Raw genomic sequence first — 11,071 nt, forward strand, 5'->3', positions numbered from 1 at the left:
TGGAAAATGGCTGCAATGAAACAAAGAGTGAAAAATTTAAAGGGGTCTGAATACTTTCCGTACCCACTGTAAATCTATGTATTTACTCCAGTTAATGGATCAGTCTGAGATGGATGAGAATGTATATGTAAGTGTGATTGTCTCAATGAGTTTAGGAGGGAAAGGAATACATCATCCGCAAAATCCACAAATATACCTCTGAAGATTAAAGCTGGGAGAAGCATGATCATTTGTCCTGACAGAATTGTACAAGATGTTATTCCAGTCCATGAAAGAGTTTCCAAATCCAGATTAATGTAAAGTGGTGAATAGAAATGACCACACATTGACAAATGTGTCCAAATGGACGTCACCTTCAGTGCAACACTCACCATAAAAATGAAAACATCGTCAGCCTAACCTTGGATTTCCCACCAGCCTGACTTCAGACCTCATTCCATAAACCATATGTGTGCACAGATGGAAACAACAGAAGGCTGTTAATGGAGGATACTGCATAACTGTCTGAGTGCAGAGACATCCAGCACGAGATAGCCTGTGATGCTACACATAAGCAGAAGGTCAGTTGTTATCATTAAATTGTTCTTGCAACATGTCCTTGAGCAAACTTATTTATTACTCTTATTTGCCCCTGTTACAAAACTTTCCTTCATACGAAGACGATTGTAGCTGGTAAATGGAGAATGGAGAAGAAAGTGAGGTAGAGAACGTTGGACCGCACAGCACAGCCATTCATCAACCTGTTAGTGCATCCAGGCCAGCAGTGTTCCACGCCGGCTGTCTGCTTCAAGACAAATGACCCCAGACTGGTTTCTTACCCTTGTATTGCCCCGGGAATTCAGACACAATATTTAAAACCTTACTGCAGCAATGTTACCTGCATGTTGCTCCAACAGACCACTGAAAGATAACTGCAGTTATTTCTCATCTGCTGTCACCTTGTAGATGGATGTAAGTACCTCACAGGTCCGTGTATTTGGTGGCCAACGGATTTTCATTTTGAAATCAACAAACGGCCAGTTTCCCAATTACCTTTAGCAAATATGGAAACAAAAAAGAGAAAAGTTGGCATATTCCAGTCTTTAACTTTCTGTTTCAAACCCAAACCCCAATCTCTTCTCAACCCTCGTGTTGTCTTCCCGTCAACCATGAATCTCTATTATCACTTTTTCTCACATTTTTGTCACTTTTGTTATTGCTGTGGCTGCTTTTTTTATGTTTTTTCCAAAGTTATTTAATATTTCTAATGCTGACATTTTCATGGCTTATTTCAAAAGCCCGTTTTTTGTGACAAATTTGACTCGAGGACAACATGGGGGTGAAACCTAACCAAGTAGTTTTGGTGCCTGAACCTAATTCAGAAGGCAACCGATTCATGACAGCCACCCTGAACGCTTCACTTCCCATGGGGGACACAGAATCTGATGGGTCACAGAGTTTGGTGTCACACCACCTTTTGTGTGTGTGTGTGTGTGTGTGTGTGTGTGTGTGTGTGTGTAAATAGAAAAGAAATTGCTTTGGACTTTTAATTTTCACTTTAGGGATTTATGGCTTAGACTACTGCTGTTCATGTGTAGAGGTTATTTTTTTCATTTGTCTGTGATTTGTCCTCAGACCTGCTGTACTTTCCTATGGTAAGTACTATGGGATCAGGCCAGAGAGAGTTTTATCTGGCATTATTCCTACAGGAGATGCTGGCAGAACACAGACACAATACTCAGAGGCAGCCTTACCTTCACACTCCTTCTACATACATGTTTTGTTAAAAATGAATCTAGGTTTCCTGTTGTATTTCTTAAAAACCTGCACAGAACCATGTGATTGAGAGAATGTGGTCGGAGGTGAATGCCACTATAAAGAAGCAGTATACTTCCGAAAATAACATTCATTACAGAGAAAACCGTAAAAGTGGTTTCAGTCCATAAACTGCTCTAACAACGCAGTAACTCTGATTGTTTCCAATGAGTACACAGCACTTACAATCTTTATTTCTTTGTAAAGTCTGTTTTAAATGTAACTGTCATGTCGAGAGCTTTTGTCTAAAAACCAAGCTCATCAGATCACAAGAAAGAGCAATACATCAGTTAATCTGTTTTAACTACTTCCTTCATAAACTCTTCTTTTAAGAGGTCCAACTGTCGTAAGGAGTTTACATGATTTACATGATTTACTCTGTTAAGTCCACTGCCACAGGCTGATTTCCAATATCAGAATGAAATCCTGAGAGTCTTGCTAAAGTAATGGGTTGTTGCCTCAGTTCTTTGGTGCAAGGCGGTCCTAAAACTCCATCTGAGTCAGTATTTTTTTGTGCCTTTGACCTTCTGAAAAAATCTAACGTAACCAGTTAACGCTAGCGGTAGTTTGGTTGAATTTTATAAAACAAATTTAGTTTTCTTTCCAATTTGTGACCCTGCAAAATGTCTTTACATATTATGACAGAGTCTTTAGATTTGATTGTCTTGGTTAGTGTTCATAAAAGATCATGGAAATGGTGAAAAAATCCAATGTTAGGCAGCAGGATGTAAAGAGTAATCTGTGTTGCTGGACGTCCAATAACTCACCCTAACCTCCTCCCTGAGAGGCTTTGCAGCGCTGTAAATGGAACAGAATCTCATTCAGAAGCATCAACATGGACCACACCACCTTGCTCCCCATGAGGTTGTGGTGCCGAGTGACTCTTGAGGCAGGTTGGCGAGCTGCTTTATTGCTGTCGAAATGAACAGCAATTCCTTTGAGGACTTGAGGCATTAGCTAATAACAAAATGTACAACATTTTCTCTTATCCCTACTGGTGCATTTCCATTAAGTGAGTTTGCAGCTTTTAATCAGTAACTCAGATTTTTTTGCCTCCGCTCCAATACTTTGGAGATTAATGTAATTTATTGACAGTGCTCAGACCATTAAATCCCATTTAAAAAGTGTCATTCCAGATTACCCGCAGAACACTCCATTAACAATTTCCACAGGGACTACGGCAGTAGTCCAATTAAAAACTGGGGACCATGGGGTCATTTTTAGCCACACTAGTCCACCAATCTGGCAAGACTCAGTTATCTCAACATACAGATTTGGATGGACTTTTGTACATTTATACTTGATGCCCTCAGGAGGAATCAGATCGTAGCCGGTTTGACCCGATAGATTGGATGACATGGGGGCCGAAATGAAAGTGGTTCTGCATCAAGACGCTTTCACAGCCAGTGTTTTCCTGGGTAACAAGCTCCGTGGATGTAGTCGAGATGATGATCAGACGCCTGGCTGAAGACCAGACGGCAGCTAGGAGCCAGCAGCTAGGAGCTAGCAGGGACCAGGGTAGGGGAATTTAAACAATGTCTGAGCTGAAAACGCATCTTGTTGTCACGTAAGGGCTGTGTTCGTGTTGCACAGACATTTTAACTGCAGTTTATGTCCCAAAAATGTTCCCAGTAAACCGCCGTTTTAGCCGAGTGGAAGCTCCTACACGTTGCTGCAGCTACTCCGTGTTGCCTGCACTGTTTCGGTCGGGGGGGTTTCAATCAAAAGTACTCCATGTTTATGACGATCAAGATTAATGTAAAAAAATGGCCGGCGTTTTCCTTTAATCTTGACAAAACTGCGTATTAGAAAATGACTTGGGTTGTTCACAAAGACATTCCATAGGGACAGCCCTGCCCTGACAGATCTCTTAGGCTGCGTTCAGACCTGCGACACAGGTCTTTCCATTCATTTTGAATGGGAGCAGCGAGTACAGCAGAAACAATAAAACAAATGGAGACGGTGTCTCAACCGTCACTTGTCACAACAATATAGTTCCCACTTCAGGGGACTGAAATGAGACTGCTGCTATTTGATCTCATACAAAATAAGTTAGCATTAATTTTGGTTCGTCAGTCAAAGTCTGCCAAGCAGCCAGTTTTGGATAAACCCACTGCAAAGACAAAGAAGGACCTGGACTGTCTCATTGCACCAGAATGAGAATGGACCTTATCTGAAGGAGCTTCTCTTTGGAAAGCTCCTCAAGCCTTTCATTTCCTGCTTGTTGTTTATCCCTTTATTTAACCTTGTCACCATTTGCACATTCCATCTTCCTTTAGTTTATTGCACCTTCGTCGAGCCAATACGTTCTGTCACTTCCTGTTATCCGTGGCATTTCTTGTGCTTATTTTTCTTTTCTTCAGTTGGGTCTGTCGCAGGCCTCCTTTTCCCCCTCCTTTCACCATTTACTCCGCCTTTGTATCTGGATTGAAGTGCCTTCCCATTTTTCTTACTTTTTCTCTGCCTTTTGGCAGATAATTGCAGTCATGGGTTCAACCCTTAGGCAGTCTACATGGGACTGTTAAATGTGCAGCTAAGCACTTAAAGACGCATTATGAATCAATTAGAACTTGAACTGCTGTGGCCTTAAAAATACGCTAATGCTACGTTTTGGTTTAAAACGAACATCTTTTGCTACGTTCACACCCCTCATTCCCACTGCTCTGGGGTTCCCGAGCCCCTCAACCGGAGACATCAGACCCGGTTTGGTTTGGAATCTGCGGGGTTGTGTTGCAGTCTCAACGGCCGCATGCGGAGACCTTTGGCAACACAGACACCAACGCCAATGTTTCTCCGCCTGATTGGGTCGTATCGGCCATGACGTCTCTTTCCCTGAGACTAAGCTCCTAATGTTACCACGGCAACGGGAGGAGTGTACATGCTGCCTTCTGCTGGCTTTTTGCCTCAAAACTCATCTTAAAAACCAAAACGTAGGGATGTAGTGGGAGCCTAGAGGAGAGGACACTCAGGAACTTGAAATGATTAGCAACATTTTGTGCAGTGAGTCCACAGTGTAAATAAATGCCGTGGTGCATCGATCAAGCAGCACCAGGGAAGAAAATCAGACCCAAGCACCCACATCTGCATCAGAAGTCGGGTTTCTGCAGAGTTCAATCATTTCTGGGGACAAAAAGCAACATTTCCCTCGGTGTTTTAGCCTCGCAGTGAGGAAGTGGTTCACCATCCTTAGATCATGTGAAAATTACAATATTTCTGCATAATGAGCAGCGGTGGAAGAAGTATTCTACTTGCTGTTGAAGTATCAATTATTGCTGGATTTCTGACGTACTTCACGTAGGGGGTCACTCTGTTGTTCTTCTTCCACACAGGGCGAGATAATTCATTTCTTTCCACAGATTCCCTCTTTTATGATTCATTATATTTGCATTTTATGTATTATTATGTATATTTGCTTTTCTCAGCAACAGTTTGTGGAGGAGATAAATGACTGGAGGACAACAAAGCTTTGTCTTCTCTCCCATGGTTGCATCTGTTATATGAGCATTGCAAAAAATTAAACACATTTTTCATGTTTCCTGTTCTCTATTATTTGCGTTTTCCTACATTATTTTTCTTTCGATGTCTTCTTGACATGAATCTTTTTATGCTATCTACTGCAGCTGAAAAACTATTTCCTCTCATTCATTTTGATGTCCTTCCTTCGCTCTTTGTTTCCATCTCTGTCAGCAGATGTCTCAGTCCCCTCTTCTTCCCCTCTCCTCCTTTACTCTCTGTCATTTCTTTCTCCATCACTCCCTTTTGTTCCTATCTGTCTGCCCGCAGACACGCAGCTCGTTCATTCTTCTTACTTAGCCGTGACTCGGAGTCTAGTTTAAGAAGAACCATCCATCAAACATCTCTCCTGTTTACCCTCCATCTTCTTTCACTTTTTGTAATTCTTGTGGTTCCAGTCCCCATGTGGGCGTCGTCTCTCTGACAGCCTCAGGCATGTATTTCCTTCTCTTTCCTGAAAATGTGCATCTAAGTGAGACCTGCTGACAGAACACAAGGCAGTCATTGATTGAGCTGCTGTTATTTGACGACGTTACTAAACTGGCTGAACCGCGCTGAAGACGTTCTGATCGCTGCTTCTTCAGACTCAATATTTTCTGTTTTGATTTCCTTTAACGCAGAAGGTTTTTCATTTTTATCTGAAGGGCTGACCCTTCCTCGGTTCCCATTCACAGACCCTTCCACAGGAGGTTTAAGGCCTCACAGACCTTTGGAGAAGGTTGGTATCATCCAGTGATGGTGTGTGTATTATTGGTTCATCACGAGGACAAGTTAAGTGCACCTGTAATAAAAATCTTGTTTCTTTCTTCAGGCTGAACTCTTTAAGATAAACCCATGTTGTATGACGATATCTTGATGTATATTTCATAGTGTTAGCACATTCCCAGGGGTTAGGGTAAAAACGGAATGAAGAGGTGAGTGTAGACATCTAGTTCAAAAGTGTTAAGACATTGTTTTATGTTTGAGTGTGTGTGTGTGTGTGTGTGGAGGGGGGGGGGAGGAGTAATTTATCCATTTTAACTGTGTATTGATTTGAGAAATGGAGTGAAGCATTGTAAAACATTGGCGAGTGTGTTTTACACACACACACACACACACACACACACACACACACACACACACACACACACACACACACACACACATCTTTGTCCCCAGAGCCAGTTGTCCTGTAGAGATGATGTTTTCTCTCTCACACATTGTTTATTGACTGCAGCAATAAAGGGAGCCGCCTGATTGGCTGCAGGTCTTCTATAGATTGAAAGTAATGGTAATGCTAATAATATATGCAATAATGCTATATTTTTATTTATTTTTTGTATTCAGAAAAAATAATAATGGAAACATTCAGAGACGAGTACAGAGACGAGTCCTTTGTCTGCATCAGTTAGAAGGTCGTCAGTCATTCTCACCAGTGCTGTGCCCAAAGTGTCCAAAGTCTTCCCCGGGGCTCCGCCCACACGAGCCGTCAGAAGTTCCACGTACGTGATATCCAAAAAAGAACATGAACAGATGTGGAAAGATAAGTCCTGAGGTGGCTTCCAACGGGTTGCAACCATCCTCCTAGCAGCTGTAAGAAGACAGCTTTAGAGAGGTGGAAGGCTGACAGGTCTTTCATAATCCAAACCTTGACAGTACCAGCTACAGGAACATTAATCAAGGTGGAGATTTTGGATGCAATATGGTTCCCGAACTGACCAATGGGAGAGCACTCCCAGAACGTGAAGAAATGTACCGAGCTTTAATTGGGCAGAAAGTGGGATGCATCTGTAACTTCTTCTTTTATTGTACAGTTTTTTTGTGAACAAAACATTCATGACAACTATATGACCTCCCCGTGACGCTAACTCAGCAGCAGGTGGGGTAAAAACCTACAGCTTTGGTTTAAAATGGCTGCTAGAATCAACACAAACTGAATGAAACATGATGCATGATAAAAATGTACATGATACATGATATAAAGATGGCTAAAAATAGATATATGTAGCTATTTGTTAACGCCGAATCTTGCTTCATAGTACAGGCCTCAGGTTCAGTTGAAGTTGAATATCTTGGACTGTATTGTTGCATTTTCTCACTTAGAAGTTTGGTTGCTATAAAAAAGTCAGGAAAAAAGTTTATCATCATGAAAAAAGGCCCAAAATGTTGGAAAAAGTGACAAAAACTAGGTGGGCTGGTTCTACAGAAGACATTGTATGGAAGCAAAGTAGCCCAAAACTCTTAATTTAAAAATTTTAAAAAAGCTTTTCCCTGTAGTGTCTCCCCTTAAAAACTCAAAGAACGTCCTGCTAGGCGGCGCGCTCTCTCTCTCTCTCTCTCGCTCTCTCTCTCTCTCTCTCTCTCTCAATCAATAGTCCCTCCCTTCTTCAACTCTCTCATTTGCTCTCCTACCATGTTTCTCTTTGTCCTCTTCATCCCTCCACCTGTTGCTCTGTCTTCTTCTCCGTGTACGTCTCTTTACCCTTATCTTCCTCTGTCAGTCACGGTGCTGTGTGACGCCCTGTTTAGAATTCCCCTCAGTCACGTCTGTCAGGTTGCACTCAATCACACACAAACAAACACGCACAAACACACACACAGACACACACACATAGGCTGCAAGTACCACTGGTGATGACTTATCTTTCCCTGATTGGCTACAAATTAGAAGATCAAATAGACACAGACATGTGGTAGCACACCCACACACAGCTGACAGTCTCATGTCCCCAGTTCCGTGGTTCCATGGTTTAATGTCCACGCACAGACACACTCACACGCACACACATTACGGTCATGCTGGTCCAATCACTTTATATTGAGGGGAAGTGGTTTGCCGTTGCACTGCAGTAGCGGTCATTTGTGCCAAGGACAGAACCCATGTCCCTTTTCTGTGGGACTGTCTCCTGCTGAGGATGTGGCCTTCAGGATGATGATTGGCTGATGGGAAACATTCATGTCCCTGGCGGCCTCCAGCCGTTTCACCTTGTTACTGCCCCGCCCATTTCAACATAGCAGCACAACCTTTTGTTACCACATATAGTGGTAACAAAATAGTTTGAACTCAATGGGAAGTCAATTACCAGCAGTGTTGCAATGTACCACAAGTACACATGTTTTGTTTCTGTACTTTATTGTTACTAGGTAACCATAGTCCTCAGATTGGACGGATGGTCTTTTTAGCTGTCTGGATTTACCCTGCAGAGATCTGAGGACCAGGTAACCATAGTCCTCAGGTTGGACAGATAGTCTAGCTAGCTGTCTGGATTTACCCTGCAGAGACCTGAGGACCAGGTAACCATAGTCCTCAGGTTGGACAGATAGTCTAGCTAGCTGTCTGGATTTACCCTGCAGAGATCTGAGGACCAGGTAACCATAGTCCTCAGACTGGACAGATAGTCTAGCTAGCTGTCTGGATTTACCCTGCAGAGATCTGAGGACCAGGTAACCATAGTCCTCAGATTGGACAGATAGTCTAGCTAGCTGTCTGGATTTACCCTGCAGAGATCTGAGGACCAGGTAACCATAGTCTTCAGAAATCCACCAGAGGTTACATGGCCAACACAAAGAAAGAGGAAGGTAACGGACAACCCGGGGACTTTCTGGCAGCAACGAAGCAAAACCAGAAGTGTAACGGCATCAACATAGACTATCTGACGGCTAACTTGTTCCGTAAGACAAACAAATATCGTGATGTGACATTTTGCCAACACACTTGTCTGGACACACCTTCAGAGGAAAGATTTCATGTTGTGATAAAGTTTGTGAACTCAGTACCTTTACACATGAAATCAAAAGGTATACACATTCATCCAACCAATCAGAGCAGACTGGGCTTTTCAGGAAGGCGGGGCTAAGAGCTCAGACAGAGTGTTTCAGGCAGACGCCATGGGCAGAATGACAAACATGTTTTTCATGTTAACCTATTCTAATAGAACCCGAGAGTACAAACATGATGCTATGACAGCATAATAGAGGTTCTTTAAATGTGTGTGGGAGAATGAGACAGGAAAGAGTGTTAGAAAAATTATGATACAAACATTTTCTCTGATTATTATCAACACAGGTTGAATAAGAATGCCACATTATACAGATCACTCTAACCAAGATAACCATGGAGCCATCCTCTGTCCAGGTGAAAGGCCCAGGATGTTTCTGGGGGCGGAGCAGGCGGGGGGGATTCCCAAACCCAATGAGATAAACTGACAATAATGACTTTGTTATGACTTTGTATTAACATCCACTTAATAAGAAGCAGCTGTTGAGAGCTTCCAGTTGGGTGTTTTCTGCTAATCTGAAGTGGGGAAACTGAAAAAGCACGTTGAAATAACTTCAGAGGTCTCTGTCCATTCTTGATCATGTCCTTATTGTAACAAAGGGTTAGTAAGAGAAACGGAGGAGAGAGTGAGAGGAGGAGAGGCGGCAGATAGATTGATTTTGGACCGGAGGCGTTGTTATCCATCCAATCGTCGCCGTGTCAGAGGAGACACTCTCACTCTCGCCTTGTGTCTCCCGCCGTTCCATTTGCTTCACCTTAGTGACATGGTCTCTGCGTCTCTTCTGTCCCACATAACTCGATAATCACATGTTGGCCCGAGAATAGGGGCGGACGCTTCCTCAAGCCACTGAAACCAGGCCTCTGCACACACACACACACACACACTCACACACAGGGTGAATGATCGGAGAGAACCCTGCTGAGGCCGACTAAAGTGTTACAGAGCGATGGCCGAGTGGTGAACGTCTCCTGCCAGACGGGATCGCCCAGGCGTGGTGCTTTGGTGCCAATCAGGCTGTCAGTGTGGAGTGTTTGTCAATCAGCTGTTCACGCACCTAGATTATACAACCCGTTTAGGGTCTTCATAGTCTGGATGGTCAACGCTTCATTTCCAGGTGTATGTGGATCCCACAAAGCAGCATCCCTCCTGAAACCAACACATTACATTTTAGTCTATATAAATAAAGTTAGCTGTGTTATGGTTTGGGGTTTTTGTTGGGGTATTTGTCCTGTTTGGCCTTCCCTGTGTTTTTGTCCCGGTTTTCCCATTAGTCTGGTGTTGTAGATTCTGTCTTGTGTTTCCATGCTTGTGTATGTTCTGTTTCCTGTTTTATTTTTTAGTCAGCTTCCTGTCTGGTCTTGTCTTGTCTAGCTTCGCTTTGTTTGTCTGATTGTTCAGCCCCACCCTAATGTGTTTCACCTGATGTCTCACCTGTTCCTCATTACCTCATTACCTCTTGTATTTAACCCCAATGTTTCCTCTGCCTCTTGTTGGATCATTCCAGTTTGTTCAGTCGTGTGTCCTGTCTCTACGTTGCTGAGTTCCCGGTATTGTTCCTGTTTCCCTGGATGTTTTCCCGTGAGTTTTTCCCCCGTCTTTTACCCCCGGACCTCTGTGGACTTCTTGCTTGTGTTTTTGGACTTTGCTACTTTGTTTTGGATCCCTGTGTTTGTTTGTGGACCTTCTGCTATTAAAGCATTGTGTACCTGCTCCCGCCTGCCTCCGTCTCTCTGCGTTTGGGTCCTCACCGCACACCCCCCACAACAAGCTGGCCTTTACTCTAACAAAATGATTGAACATTTGTTAATTGCAGTTTTACAAGAACAGTTGATTTGACCTAAACCCTGAACCAGGTCGACTGAGACTTTGTCTAGACGGAAGTCCATTAAGTTCTTCCGCTTTTTTACCCCCACTGCACTGTCCGTCAATCCGAGTTCCGTTTGCAACAGTAATTAACTTTCTATCTCTGTCTCTGTTTCCTCTGTGAATCTTCCTCGCTCGCTCTC

Source organism: Etheostoma cragini, chromosome 7, assembly GCF_013103735.1.
Source record: "Etheostoma cragini isolate CJK2018 chromosome 7, CSU_Ecrag_1.0, whole genome shotgun sequence".
NCBI lineage: Eukaryota > Metazoa > Chordata > Actinopteri > Perciformes > Percidae > Etheostoma > Etheostoma cragini.